The sequence below is a fragment of the Carcharodon carcharias genome, chromosome 10 (genome assembly GCF_017639515.1).
Source record: "Carcharodon carcharias isolate sCarCar2 chromosome 10, sCarCar2.pri, whole genome shotgun sequence".
Taxonomy (NCBI): domain Eukaryota; kingdom Metazoa; phylum Chordata; class Chondrichthyes; order Lamniformes; family Lamnidae; genus Carcharodon; species Carcharodon carcharias.
In genome coordinates, this window is record NC_054476.1 from 103,984,342 (window position 1) to 103,999,595 (window position 15,254).

Sequence of the window (15,254 nt, forward strand, 5' to 3'; positions counted from 1 at the left end):
GTGTGAGGATCTGATGGACAGTTCAGCCTGTGTGAGGATCTGATGGACACAGCAGCCTGTGTGTGGATCTGATGGACACTGCAGCCTGTGTGAGGATCTGATGGACACAGCAGCCTGTGTGTGGATTTGATGGACAGTTCAGCCTGTGTGAGGATCTGATGGACACTGCAGCCTGTGTGAGGATCTGATCGACACAGCAGCCTGTGTGAGGATCTGATGGACAGTTCAGCCTGTGTGTGGATCTGATGGACACTGCAGCCTGTGTGTGGATCTGATGGACACTGCAGCCTGTGTGTGGATCTGATGGACACTGCAGCCTGTGTGTGGATCTGATGGACACTGCAGCCTGTGTGTGGATCTGATGGACACTGCAGTCTGTGTGTGGATCTGATGGACACTGCAGCCTGTGTGAGGGTCTGATGGCCACTGCAGTCTGTGTGAGGATCTGATGGAAACTGTCGCCTGTGTGAGGATCTGATGGACACTGCAGCCAGTGTGAGTATCTGATGGACATTGCAGCCAGTGTGTGGATCTGATGGACACCGCCGTCTGCGTGTGGAACTGATGGACACTGCAACCTGTGTGGGGATCTGATGGACACTGCAGCCTGTGTGTGGATCTGATGGACATTGCTGCCTGTGTGAGGATCTGATGGACACTGCAGCCCGTGTGAGAATCTGATGGACACGGCAGCCTGTGTTTGGACCTGATAGACACTGCAGCCTGAGTATGGATCTGATGGACACTGCAGTCTGTGTGTGGAACTGATGGACACTGCAGTCTGTGTGTGGAGCTGATGGACACTGCAGTCTGAGTGTGGAGCTGATGGACACAGCAGTCTGTGTGTGGAGCTGATGGACACTGCAGTCTGTGTGTGGAGCTGATGGACACTGCAGTCTGAGTGTGGAGCTGATGGAAACGACAGTCTGTGTGTGTGGATCTGATGGACACTGCAGTGTGTTTGTGCATTTGATGGACACTGCAGTGTGTGTGTGGATTTGATGGACACTGCAGCCTTTGTGTGGATCTGATGGACACTGCAGCCTGTGTGTGGATCTGATGGACACTGCAGCCTGTGTGTGGAACTGATGGACACTGCAGCCTGTGTGAGGATCTGATGGATACAGCAGCCTGTGTGAGGTTCTGATGGACGGTTCAGCCTGTGTGAGGATCTGATGGACACTGCAGTCTGTGTGAGGATCTGATGGACACTGTAGCCTGTGTGAGGTTCTGATGGACGCTGCAGCCTGTGTGTGGATCTGATGGACACTGCGGCATCTGTGAGGATCTGATGGACACTGCAGCCTGTGTGTGGATCTGATGGACACTGCAACCTGTGTGTGGATCTGGTGCACATTGCAGCCTGTGTGAGGATCTGATGGACACTGTAGCCTGTGTGTGGATCTGATGTACACTGCAGCCTGTCTGTGGATCTGATGGACACTGCAGCCTGTGTGTGGATCTGATGGACAATGCAGTCTGTGTGTGGAACTGTTGGACACTGAAGCCTGTGTGTGGATCTGATGGACACTGCAGTCAGTGTGTGGATCTGATGGACACTGCAATCTGTGTGTGGATCTGATGGACACTGCCGTGTGTGTGAGGATCTGATGGACACTGCAGCCTGTGTGAGGATCTGATGGACACTGCAGCCTGTGTGAGGATCTGATGGACACTGCAGTATGTGTGTGGATCTGATGGACACTGCAGCCTGTGCGAGGATCTGATGGACACTGCAGTCTGTATGTGGATCTGATGGAACTGCAGACTGTGTGTGGATCTGATGGACACTGCAGTGTATGTGTGGATTTGATGGACAGAGCTGCCTGTGTGAGAATCTGATGGACAGCTCAGCATGTGTGAGGATCTGATGGACAGTGTAGCCTGTGGGTGGATCTGATGGACACTGCAGTCTGTGAGTGGATCTGATGGACACTGCAGTTTGTGTGTGGAGCTGAAGGACACTGCAGCCTGTGAGAGGATCTGATGGACACTGCAGTCTGTGTGAGGATCTGATGGACACAGCAGTCTGTGTGTGGAGCTGATGGACACTGCAGTCTGTGTGTGGAGCTGATGGACACTGCAGTCTGTGTGTGGAGCTGATGGACACTGCAGTCTGTGTGTATGGATCTGATGGACACTGCACTCTGTGTGTGTGGATCTGATGGACACTGCAGTGTGTTTGTGCATTTGATGGACACTGCAGTGTGTATGTGGATTTGATGGACACTGCAGCCTGTGTGTGGATCTGATGGACACTGCAGCCTGTGTGTGGATCTGATGGACACTGCAGCCTGTGTGTGGATCTGATGGACACTGCAGCCTGTGTGAGGATCTGATGGATACAGCAGCCTGTGTGAGGTTCTGATGGACGGTTCAGCCTGTGTGAGGATCTGATGGACACTGCAGTCTGTGTGAGGATCTGATGGACACTGTAGCCTGTGTGAGGTTCCGATGGACGCTGCAGCCTGTGTGTGGATCTGATGGACACTGCGGCATCTGTGAGGATCTGATGGACACTGCAGCCTGTGTGTGCATCTGATGGACACTGCAACCTGTGTGTGGATCTGATGGACATTGCAGCCTGTGTGAGGATCTGATGGACACTGCAGCCTGTGTGTGGATCTGATGGACACTGCAGCCTGTGTTTGGATCTGATGGACACTGCAGCCTGTGTGGGGATCTGATGGACACTGCAGCCTGAGTGAGGATCTGATGGACACAGCAGCCTGTGTGAGGATCTGATGGACAGTTCAGCCTGTGTGAGGATCTGATGGACACTGCAGCCTGTGTGTGGATCTGATGGACACTGCAGCCTGTGTGAGGATCTGATGGACACAGCAGCCTGTGTGTGGATTTGATGGACAGTTCAGCCTGTGTGAGGACCTGATGGACACTGCAGCCTGTGTGAGGATCTGATCGACACAGCAGCCTGTGTGAGGATCTGATGGACAGTTCAGCCTGTGTGTGGATCTGATGGACACTGCAGCCTGTGTGTGGATCTGATGGACACTGCAGCCTGTGTGTGGATCTGATGGACACTGCAGCCTGTGTGTGGATCTGATGGACACTGCAGTCTGTGTGTGGATCTGATGGACACTGCAGCCTGTGTGAGGGTCTGATAGCCACTGCAGTCTGTGTGAGGATCTGATGGAAACTGTCGCCTGTGTGAGGATCTGATGGACACTGCAGCCAGTGTGAGTATCTGATGGACATTGCAGCCAGTGTGTGGATCTGATGGACACTGCCGTCTGCGTGTGGAACTGATGGACACTGCAACCTGTGTGGGGATCTGATGGACACTGCAGCCTGTGTGTGGATCTGATGGACATTGCTGCCTGTGTGAGGATCTGATGGACACTGCAGCCCGTGTGAGAATCTGATGGACACGGCAGCCTGTGTTTGGACCTGATAGACACTGCAGCCTGAGTATGGATCTGATGGACACTGCAGTCTGTGTGTGGAACTGATGGACACTGCAGTCTGTGTGTGGAGCTGATGGACACTGCAGTCTGAGTGTGGAGCTGATGGACACAGCAGTCTGTGTGTGGAGCTGATGGACACTGCAGTCTGTGTGTGGAGCTGATGGACACTGCAGTCTGAGTGTGGAGCTGATGGAAACTACAGTCTGTGTGTGTGGATCTGATGGACACTGCAGTGTGTTTGTGCATTTGATGGACACTGCAGTGTGTGTGTGGATTTGATGGACACTGCAGCCTTTGTGTGGATCTGATGGACACTGCAGCCTGTGTGTGGATCTGATGGACACTGCAGCCTATGTGTGGAACTGATGGACACTGCAGCCTGTGTGAGGATCTGACGGATACAGCAGCCTGTGTGAGGTTCTGATGGACGGTTCAGCCTGTGTGAGGATCTGATGGACACTGCAGTCTGTGTGAGGTTCTGATGGACGGTTCAGCCTGTGTGAGGATCTGATGGACACTGCAGTCTGTGTGAGGATCTGATGGACACTGTAGCCTGTGTGAGGTTCTGATGGACGCTGCAGCCTGTGTGTGGATCTGATGGACACTGCGGCATCTGTGAGGATCTGATGGACACTGCAGCCTGTGTGTGGATCTGATGGACACTGCAACCTGTGTGTGGATCTGATGGACATTGCAGCCTGTGTGAGGATCTGATGGACACTGTAGCCTGTGTGTGGATCTGATGTACACTGCAGCCTGTGTGTGGATCTGATGCACACTGCAGCCTGTGTGTGGATATGATGGACACTGCAGCCTGTGTGAGGATCTGATGGACACAGCAGCCTGTATGAGGATCTGATGGACAGTTCAGCCTGTGTGAGGATCTGATGGACACTGCAGCCTGTGTGTGGATCTGATGGACACTGCAGCCTGTGTGAGGATCTGATGGACACAGCATCCTGTGTGTGGATGTGATGGACAGTTCAGCCTGTGTGAGGATCTGATGGACACGGCAGGCTGTGTGAGGATCTGATGGACACAGCAGCCTGTGTGAGGATCTGATGGACAGTTCAGCCTGTGTGTGGATCTGATGGACACTGCAGCCTGTGTGTGGATCTGATGGACACTGCAGTCTGTGTGTGGATCTGATGGACACTGCAGCCTGTGTGAGGGTCTGATGGAGACTGCAGTGTGTGTGTGGAACTGATGGACACTGCAGTCTGTGTGCTTGGATCTGATGGACACTGCAGTGTGTGTGTGGATTTGATGGACACTGCAGTCTGTGTGTGGATCTGATGGACACTGCAGCCTGTGTGTGGATCTGATGGACACGGCAGCCTGTGTGAGGATCTGATGGACACTGTAGCCTGTGTGAGGTTCTGATGGACGCTGCAGCCTGTATGTGGATCTGATGGACACTGCGGCATCTGTGAGGATCTGATGGACACTGCAGCCTGTGGGAGGATCTGATGGATTCTGCAGCCTGTGTGAGGACCTGAAGGACACTGCAGCCTGTGTGAGGATCTGAAGGACACTGCAGCCTGTGTGTGAGTGTCTGATGGACACTGCAGCCTGTGTGAGGATCTGATGGACACTGCAGCCTGCTTGAGGACCTGATGGACACTGCAGCCTGTGGGTGGATCTGATGGACACTGCAGTCTGTGTGTGGATCGGATGGACACTGCAGTCTGTGGTTGGAGCTGATGGACACTGCAATCTGTGTGTGTGGATCTGATGGACACTGCAGTGTGTTTGTGCATTTGATGGACACTGCAGTGTGTGTGTGGATTTGAGGGACAATGCAGCCTGTGTGTGGATCTGATGGACACTGCAGCCTGTGTGTGGATATGATGGACACTGCACCCTGTGTGTGGATCTGATGGACACTGCAGCCTGTGTGAGGATCTGATGGATACAGCATCCTGTGTGAGGATCAGATGGTCGGTTCAGCCTGTGTGAGGATCTGATGGAACCTGCAGTCTGTGTGAGGATCTGATGGACACTGTAGCCTGGGTGAGGTTCTGATGGACACTGTAGCCTGGGTGAGGTTCTGATGGACGCTGCAGCCTGTGTGTGGATCTGATGGACACTGCGGCATCTGTGAGGATCTGATGGAAACTGCAACCTGTGTGTGGATCTGATGGACATTGCAGCCTGTGTCAGGATCTGATGGACACTGCAGACTGTGTGAGGATCTGATGGACACTGCATACTGTCTGTGGATCTGATGGACACTGCAGTCTGTGTGAGGATCTGATGGAGACTGTAGCCTGTGTGAGGATCTGATAGACACAGCAGCCAGTCTGAGGATCAGATGGACACTGCAGCCTGTGTGTGGATTTGATGGACACTGCAGCCTGTGTGAGGATCTGATGGACACTGCAGCCTGTTTGAGGACCTGATGGACACTGCAGCATTTGTGTGAATCTGATTGACACTGAAGTCTGTGTGTGGACCTGATGGACACTGCAGTGTGTGAGTGGAGCTGATGGACACTGCAGTCTGTGTGTGTGGATCTGACGGACACTGCAACCTGTGTGTGGATCTGATGGACACTGCAGCCGGTGTGTGGATCTGATGGACACGGCAGCCTGTGTGTGGATCTGATGTACACTGCAGCCTGTGTGAGGATCTGATGGACACAGCAGCCTGTGTGAGGATCTGATGGACGGTTCAGCCTGTGTGAGGATCTGATGGACACTGCAGTCTGTGTGAGGATCTGATGGACACTGTAGCCTGTGTGAGGTTCTGATGGACGCTGCAGCCTGTATGTGGATCTGATGGACACTGCAGGCATCTGTGAGGATCTGACGGACACTGCAGCCTGTGGGAGGATCTGATGGATTCTGCAGCCTGTGTGAGGATCTGAAGGACACTGCAGCCTGTGTGAGGATCTGAAGGACACTGCAGCCTGTGTGTGAGTGTCTGATGGACACTGTAGCCTGTGTGAGGATCTGATGGAAACTGCAGCCTGCTTGAGGACCTCAAGGACACTGCAGCCTGTGGGTGTATCTGATGGACACTGCAGTCTGTGTGTGGATCGGATGGACACTGCAGTCCGTGGGTGGAGCTGATGGACACTGCAGTGTGTTTGTGCATTTGATGGACACTGCAGCCTGTGTGTGGATTTGAGGGACAATGCAGCCTGTGTGTGGATCTGATGGACACTGCAGCCTGTGTGTGGATCTGATGGACACTGCAGCCTGTGTGAGGATCTGATGGATACAGCAGCCTGTGTGAGGATCAGATGGACGGTTCAGCCTGTGTGAGGATCTGATGGAAACTGCAGTCTGTGTGAGGATCTGATGGACACTGTAGCCTGTGTGAGGTTCTGATGGACGCTGCAGCCTGTGTGTGGATCTGATGGACACTGCGGCATCTGTGAGGATCTGATGGACACTGCAACCTGTGTGTGGATCTGATGGACATTGCAGCCTGTGTCAGGATCTGATGGACACTGCAGACTGTGTGAGGATCTGATGGACACTGCAGCCTGTCTATGGATCTGATGGACACTGCAGTCTTGTGTGTGGATCTGATGGACAATGCAGTCTGTGTGTGGAACTGTTGGACACTGAAGCCTGTGTGTGGATCTGATGGACACTGCAGTCAGTGTGTGGATCTGATGGACACTGCAATCTGTGTGTGGATCTGATGGACACTGCCGTGTGTGTGAGGATCTGATGGACACTGCAGCCTGTGTGTGGATCTGATGGACACTGCAGCCTGTGTGAGGATCTGATGGACACTGCAGTATGTGTGTGGATCTGATGGACACTGCAGCCTGTGTGTGGATCTGATGGACACTGCAGCCTGTGTGTGGATCTGATGGACACTGCAGCCTGTGTGTGGATCTGATGGACACTGCAGTCTGTGTGTGGATCTGATGGACACTGAAGCCTGTGTGAGGATCTGATGGACACTGCAGCCTGTGTGAGGATCTGATGGACACTGCAGCCTGTGTGAGGATCTGATGGACACTGCAGCCTGTGTGAGGATCTGATGGACACTGCAGCCTGTGTGTGGATCTGATGGACACTGCAGCCTGTGTGAGGATCTGATGGACACTGCAGCCTGTGTGAGGATCTGATGGACACTGCAGCCTGTGTGTGGATCTGATGGACACTGCAGCCTGTGTGAGGATATGATGTACACTGCAGCCTGTGTGTGGATCTGATGGACACTGCAGCCTAAGTGTGGATTTGATGGACACTGCAGCCTGTGTGAGGATCTGATGGACACTGCAGCCTGTGTGAGGATCTGATGGACACTGCAGCCTGTGTGAGGATCTGATGGACAATGCAGCCTGTGTGTGGATCTGATGGACACTGCAGCCTGAGTGAGGATCTGATGGACACAGCAGCCTGTGTGAGGATCTGATGGACACTGCAGCCTGTGTGTGGAACTGATGGACACTGCAGCCTGTGTGAGGATCTGATGGACACTGCAGCCTGTGTGAGGATCTGATGGACACTGCAGCCTGTGTGAGGATCTGATGGACACTGTAGCCTGTGTGAGGATCTGATGGACACTGCAGCCTGTGTGTGGATCTGATGGACACTGCAGCCTGTGTGAGGATCTGATGGACACTGCAGCCTGTGTGTGGATCTGATGGACACTGCAGCCTGTGTGTGGATCTGATGGACACTGCAGCCTGTGTGAGGATCTGATGGACACTGCAGCCTGTGTGAGGATCTGATGGACACTGCAGCCTGTGTGAGGATCTGATGGACACTGCAGCCTGTGTGTGGATCTGATGGACACTGCAGCCTGTGTGTGGATCTGATGGACACTGCAGCCTGTGTGAGGATCTGATGGACACTGCAGCCTGTGTGAGGATCTGATGGACACTGCAGCCTGTGTGAGGATCTGATGGACACTGCAGCCTGTGTGAGGATCTGATGGACACTGCAGCCTGTGTGAGGATCTGATGGACAATGCAGCCTGTGTGTGGATCTGATGGACACGGCAGCCTGTGTGAGGATCTGATGGACACTGCAGCCTGTGTGTGGATCTGATGGACACTGCAGCCTAAGTGTGGATTTGATGGACACTGCAGCCTGTGTGAGGATCTGATGGACACTGCAGCCTGTGTGTGGATCTGATGGACACTGCAGCCTGTGTGTGGATCTGATGGACACTGCAGCTGTGTGAGGATCTGATGGACACTGCAGCCTGTGTGTGGATCTGATGGACACTGCAGCCTGTGTGAGGATCTGATGGACACTGCAGCCTGTGGGAGGATCTGATGGACACTGCAGCCTGTGTGTGGATCTGATGGACACAGCAGCCTGTGTGTGGATCTGATGGACACTGCAGCCTGTGTGTGGATCTGATGGACACTGCAGCCTGTGTGAGGATCTGATGGACACTGCAGCCTGTGTGTGGATCTGATGGACACTGCAGCCTGTGTGTGGATCTGATGGACACTGCAGCCTGTGTGAGGATCTGATGGACACTGCAGCCTGTGTGTGGATCTGATGGACACTGCAGTCTGTGTGTGGATCTGATGGACACTGCAGCCTGTGTGTGGATCTGATGGACACTGCAGCCTGTGTGTGGATCTGATGGACACTGCAGTCTGTGTGTGGATCTGATGGACACTGCAGCCTGTGTGTGGATCTGATGGACACTGCAGCCTGTGTGTGGATCTGATGGACACTGCAGCCTGTGTGTGGATCTGATGGACACTGCAGCCTGTGTGAGGATCTGATGGACACTGCAGCCTGTGTGTGGATCTGATGGACACTGCAGCCTGTGTGTGGATCTGATGGACACTGCAGTCTGTGTGTGGATCTGATGGACACTGCAGCCTGTGTGAGGATCTGATGGACACTGCAGCCTGTGTGAGGATCTGATGGACACTGCAGTGTGGGTGTGGATCTGATGGACACTGCAGTCTGTGTGAGGACCTGATGGACACTGCAGCCTGTGTGTGGATCTGATGGACACTGCAGTCTGTGTGTGGATCTGATGGACACTGCAGTCTGTGTGTGGATCTGATGGACACTGCAGTCTGTGTGTGGATCTGATGGACACTGCAGCCTGTGTGTGGATCTGATGGACACTGCAGTGTGTGTGTGGATTTGATGGACACTGCAGTCTGTGTGTGGATCTGATGGACACTGCAGCCTGTGTGTGGATCTGATGGACACTGCAGCCTGTGTGTGGATCTGATGGACACTGCAGCCTGTGTGTGGATCTGATGGACACTGCAGCCTGTGTGTGGATCTGATGGACACTGCAGCCTGTGTGTGGATCTGATGGACACAGCAGCCTGTGTGAGGATCTGATGGGCAGTTCAGCCTGTGTGAGGATCTGATGGACACTGCAGTCTGTGTGAGGATCTGATGGACACTGTAGCCTGTGTGAGTTCCGATGGACGCTGCAGCTGTGTGTGGATCTGATGGACACTGCAGCCGGTGTGTGGATCTGATGGACACGGCAGCCTGTGTGTGGATCTGATGTACACTGCAGCCTGTGTGAGGATCTGATGGAAACAGCAGCCTGTGTGAGGATCTGATGGACGTTCAGCCTGTGTGAGGATCTGATGGACACTGCAGTCTGTGTGAGGATCTGATGGACACTGTAGCCTGTGTGAGGTTCTGATGGACGCTGCAGCCTGTATGTTGGATCTCATGGACACTGCGGCATCTGTGAGGATCTGACGGACACTGCAGCCTGTGGGAGGATCTGATGGATTCTGCAGCCTTTGTGAGGATCTGAAGGACACTGCAGCCTGTGTGAGGATCTGAAGGACACTGCAGCCTGTGTGTGAGTGTCCTGATGGACACTGCAGTCTGTGTGTGGATCTGATGGACACTGCAGTCCTGTGTGTGGATCTGATGGACACTGCAGCTGTGTGTGTGATCTGATGGACACTGCAGCCTGTGTGTGGATCTGATGGACACTGCAGCCTGTGTGTGGATCTGATGGACACTGCAGCTGTGTGTGGATCTGATGGACACTGCAGCCTGTGTCAGGAACTGATGGACACAGCAGCCTGTGTGTGGATCTGATGGACATTGCAAGCTGTGGGAGGATCTGATGGACACTGCAGTCTGTGTGAGGATCTGATGGACACTGTCGCCTGCGTGAGGTTCTGATGGACACTGCAGCCAGTGTGAGGATCTGATGGACACTGCAGTCTGTGCAATGAAATGATGGACACTGCAGCCTGTGTATGGATATGATGGACACTAGCCTGCGTGAGGTTCTGATGGACACTGCAGCCTGTGTGTGGATCTGATGGACACTGCAGTCTGTGTGTGGATCTGATGGACACTGCAGCCTGTGTGTGGATCTGATGGACACTGCAGTCTGTGTGTGGATCTGATGGACACTGCAGCCTGTGTGTGGATCTGATGGACACTGCAGCCTGTGTGTGGATCTGATGGACACTGCAGCCTGTGTGAGGATCTGATGGACACTGCAGCTGTGTGAGGATCTGAGGGACATTGCAGCCTGTGTGAGCAGCTGATGGACACTGCAGCCTGTGTGTGGATCTGATGGACACTGCAGCCTGTGTGTGGATCTGATGGACACAGCAGCCTGTGTGTGGTTCTGATGGACACTGCAGCCTGTGTGAGGATTGATGGACACTGCAGCTGTGTGAGGATCTGATGGACACTGCAGCCTGTGTGAGGATCTGATGGACACTGCAGCTGTAGTGTGGATCTGATGGACACTGCAGCCTGTGTGTGGATCTGATGGACCACTGCAGTCTGTGTGAGGATCTGATGGACACTGCAGCCTGTGTGAGATCTGATGGACAAGCAGCTGTGTGTGGATCTGATGGACACTGCAGCCTGTGTGTGATCTGATGGACACTTGCAGCCTGTGTGAGGATCTGATGGACACTGCAGCCTGTGTGAGGATCTGATGGACACTGCAGCCTGTGTGTGGATCTGATGGACACTGCAGCCTGTGTGAGGATCTGATGGACACTGCAATCTGTGTGTGGATGTGATGGACACTGCAGTCTGTGTGTGGATCTGATGGACACTGCAGTCAGTGTGTGGATCTGATGGAAACGGCAGTCTGAGTGTGGATCTGATGGACACTGCTGCCTGTTTCAGGATCTGATGGACACAGCAGCCTGTGAGTGGATCTGATGGACAATGCAGTCTGTGGGAGGATCTGATGGACACTGCAGTCTGTGTGTGGATCTGATGGACACGCAGCCTGTGTGTGGATCTGATGGACACTGCAGCCTGTGTGAGGATCTGATGGACACTGTAGCCTGTGTGAGATCTGATGGACACTGCAGCCTGTGTGAGGATCTGATGGACACTGCTGCCTGTGTGAGGATCTGATGGACACTGCAGCCTGTGTGTGGATCTGATGGACACTGCAGCCTTAGTGTGGATTTGATGGACACTGCAGCCTGTGTGAGGATCTGATGGACACTGCAGCCTGTGTGAGGATCTGATGGACACTGCAGCCTGTGTGAGGATCTGATGGACACTGCAGCCTGTGTGTGGATCTGATGGACACTGCAGCCTGTGTGTGGATCTGATGGACACTGCAGCCTGTGTGAGGATCTGATGGACACTGCAGCCTGTGTGAGGATCTGATGGACACTGCAGCCTGTGTGTGGATCTGATGGACACTGCAGCCTGTGTGAGGATCTGATGGACACTGCAGCCTGTGTGTGGATCTGATGGACACTGCAGCCTGTGTGAGGATCTGATGGACACTGCAGCCTGTGTGAGGATCTGATGGACACTGCAGCCTGTGTGTGGATCTGATGGACACTGCAGCCTGTGTGTGGATCTGATGGACACTGCAGCCTGTGTGTGGATCTGATGGACACTGCAGCCTGTGTGTGGATCTGATGGACACTGCAGCCTGTGTGTGGATCTGATGGACACTGCAGCCTGTGTGAGGATCTGATGGACACTGCAGCCTGTGTGTGGATCTGATGGACACTGCAGCCTGTGTGAGGATCTGATGGACACTGCAGTCTGTGTGAGGATCTGATGGACACTGCAGCCTGTGTGTGGATCTGATGGACACTGCAGCCTGTGTGAGGATCTGATGGACACTGCAGCCTGTGTGTGGATCTGATGGACACTGCAGCCTGTGTGTGGATCTGATGGACACTGCAGCTGTGTGTGGATCTGATGGACACTGCAGCCTGTGTGTGGATCTGATGGACACTGCAGCCTGTGTGTGGATCTGATGGACACTGCAGCCTGTGTGAGGATCTGATGGACACTGCAGCCTGTGTGAGGATCTGATGGACACTGCAGCCTGTGTGAGGATCTGATGGACACTGCAGCCTGTGTGAGGATCTGATGGACACTGCAGCTGTGTGTGGATCTGATGGACACTGCAGCCTGTGTGTGGATCTGATGGACACTGCAGCCTGTGTGTGGATCTGATGGACACTGCAGCCTGTGTGTGGATCTGATGGACACTGCAGCCTGTGTGTGGATCTGATGGACACTGCAGCCTGTGTGTGGATCTGATGGACACTGCAGCCTGTGTGTGGATCTGATGGACACTGCAGCCTGTGTGAGGATCTGATGGACACTGCAGCCTGTGTGTGGATCTGATGGACACTGCAGGCCTGTGTGAGGATCTGATGGACACTGCAGCCTGTGTGAGGATCTGATGGACACTGCAGCCTGTGTGTGGATCTGATGGACACTGCAGCCTTTGTGTGGATTTGATGGACACTGCAGCCTGTGTGAGGATCTGATGGACACTGCAGCCTGTGTGAGGATCTGATGGACAATGCAGCCTGTGTGTAGATCTGATGGACACTGCAGTCTTTGTGTGGATCTGATGGACACTGCAGCCTGTGTGTGGAACTGATGGACACTGCAGCCTGTGTGTGGAACTGATGGACACTGCAGCCTGTGTGAGGATCTGATGGACACTGCAGCCTGTGTGTGGATCTGATGGACACTGCAGCCTGTGTGTGGATCTGATGGACACTGCAGCCTGTGTGTGGATCTGATGGACACTGCAGCCTGTGTGTGGATCTGATGGACACTGCAGCCTGTGTGTGGATCTGATGGACACTGCAGCCTGTGTGTGGATCTGATGGACACTGCAGCCTGTGTGAGGATCTGATGGACACTGCAGCCTGTGTGTGGATCTGATGGACACTGCAGTCTGTGTGTGGATCTGATGGACACTGCAGCCTGTGTGTGGATCTGATGGACACTGCAGCCTGTGTGTGGATCTGATGGACACTGCAGCCTGTGTGAGGATCTGATGGACACTGCAGCCTGTGTGAGGATCTGATGGACACTGCAGCCTGTGTGTGGATCTGATGGACACTGCAGCCTGTGTGTGGATCTGATGGACACTGCAGCCTGTGTGTGGATCTGATGGACACTGCAGCCTGTGTGTGGATCTGATGGACACTGCAGCCTGTGTGTGGATCTGATGGACACTGCAGCCTGTGTGTGGATCTGATGGACACTGCAGTCTGTGTGTGGATCTGATGGACACTGCAGCCTGTGTGAGGATCTGATGGACACTGCAGCCTGTGTGAGGATCTGATGGACACTGCAGCCTGTGTGTGGATCTGATGGACACTGCAGCCTGTGTGAGGATCTGATGGACACTGCAGCCTGTGTGTGGATCTGATGGACACTGCAGCCTGAGTGAGGATTTGATGGACACAGCAGCCTGTGTGAGGATCTGATGGACAGTTCAGCCTGTGTGTGGATCTGATGGACACTGCAGCCTGTGGTGGATCTGATGGACACTGCAGCCTGTGTGAGGATCTGATGGACACTGCAGTCTGTGTGTGGATCTGATGGACACTGCAGCCTGTGTGTGAGATCGATGGACACTGCAGCAGTGTGTGGATCTGATGGACACTGCAGTCTGTGTGTGGAATCTGATGGACACTGCTGTCTGTGTGGGAGCTGATTGGACACTGCAGTCTTGTGTGTGGGAGCAGAGGGACACTGCAGTCTGGTGTGTGGAGCTGATGGACAATGCAGTCTGTCGTGTATGGATCTGATGGAACTGCAGCTCTGTGTGTGGATCTGATGGACACTGCAGCTGTGTGTGGTGCATGATGGACCACTGCAGCTGTGTTGTGGATTGATGGACACTTGCAGTCTGTGTGGTGTATCTGATGGACACTGAGCTGCCTGTGGTGTGGATCTGATGGACACTGCAGAGCCTGTGTGTGGGTCTGATGGACACTGCAGTCTGTGTGTGGATCTGATGGATACAGCAGCCTGTGTGACGTCCTGATGGACGGCAGCAGCCTGTGTGAGGATCTGATGGACACTTGCAGTCTGGTGTGGAGTCTGAGGATCACTGCAGCCTGTGTGAGGATCTGATGGACACTGCAGCCTAAGTGTGGATTTGATGGACACTGCAGCCTGTGTGACGATCTGATGGACACTGCAGCCTGTGTGAGGATCTGATGGACAATGCAGCCTGTGTGTAGATCTGATGGACACTGCAGTCTTTGTGTGGATCTGATGGACACTGCAGGCCTGTGTATGGGATCTGATGGACACTGCAGCCGTGTGTGGATCTGATGGACACTGCAGCCTGTGTGAGGATCTGATGGACACTGCAGCCTGTGTGTGATCTGATGGACACTGCAGCCTGTGTGTGGATCTGATGGACACTGCAGCCTGTGTGTGGATCTGATGGACACTGCTGCCTGTGTGTGGATCTGATTGACACAGCAGCCTGTGTGTGGATCTGATGGACAATGCAGCCTGTGTGTAGATCTGATGGACACTGCAGTCTTTGTGTGGATCTGATGGACACTGCAGCCTGTGTGTGGAACTGATGGACACTGCAGCCTGTGTGTGGATCTGATGGACACTGCAGTCTGTGTGT